The following is a 1,062-nucleotide window of genomic DNA, read 5'->3' as shown; positions in this document are numbered from 1 at the left end:
CTGATAAGTAGATGTAGCGTATCGTATATGGACACGCTGTGACACCTCCTTTTGTAACTGAAGTGAACTTTCAAGAGAGAGAGAGAGATCTGGACTGAATTGAATTGAATGCATATTTTCTGAGGGTAATAGATTAAGCAAAACAAGGCCTTTTTTTTTCCTCTTAGCTCTGGAAAAGGTAACAAGCGGGGAAAAAATCATTATATCAACACCAACGCACTGAGAGAGACTGAGACAGAGGGAGGATGGTGGGAGGTTGGAGGGTGCAAACTACTTTAAGTTGCATATAATATAAACAACACCAATGGCATCAGCACTGACATAAGAGTGGATGGCCAGAAGCTAGAAACTGTCCACAGCTTTAAATACCTGGGAGCAATTGTGACAGATGAGGGATCCAAACCCGAAGTACTCTCCAGGATTGCACAGGCGACAGCAGCACTCACAAAACTGAGGTACATCTGGAACGACCGGAACATTGCACTCGGCTCAAAGATCAGACTGATGCGTACCCTGGTGACATCAATACTCTTGTATGCATGTGAATCGTGGACCTTAACAGCTGAAATAGGAAAGAGAATACAGTCCACTGAGATGAGATGCTTTCGAAGACTCCTGAGCATCTCCTACAAAGATCATATCACGAACGAAGAAGTTCGAAAGAGAATCAGCGTGTAAACAGAAGAGTTACTTTTTGACTGTGCATGATTTGCAGCACTGTGGAGAAGGTGGGGGAAAATAATATTCTTTTGAATTGCTGTTTGATGGATACTGGGAGGGAAGTGAACCAGAATAGGCAAGACTAGATTTATCAGTGCAAATTCTGGGGCTTGGGACATTTAGTTTGATTTGATTCTGATTTAGTTTGACACAATGCTTGGTGTCACATTCAGTGCTGTCCCTTTTCTCAACCTGTATAGGAAATTTCTGCCATTAACCCATAATTATGGTCGACAATTATTTTTAAAAAATCTGTTAACCATGTTCTTGCTACAAACGCTATTATCAGTTATTGTTGTTGTTGTTGGTGGTGGTGGTTTTTTCCCCTGTGTGTGTGTGTGT

The sequence above is a fragment of the Babylonia areolata genome, chromosome 2 (assembly GCF_041734735.1).
Source record: "Babylonia areolata isolate BAREFJ2019XMU chromosome 2, ASM4173473v1, whole genome shotgun sequence".
Taxonomy (NCBI): Eukaryota; Metazoa; Mollusca; class Gastropoda; order Neogastropoda; family Buccinidae; genus Babylonia; species Babylonia areolata.
Note: the sequence above shows the minus strand (reverse complement) of the source record.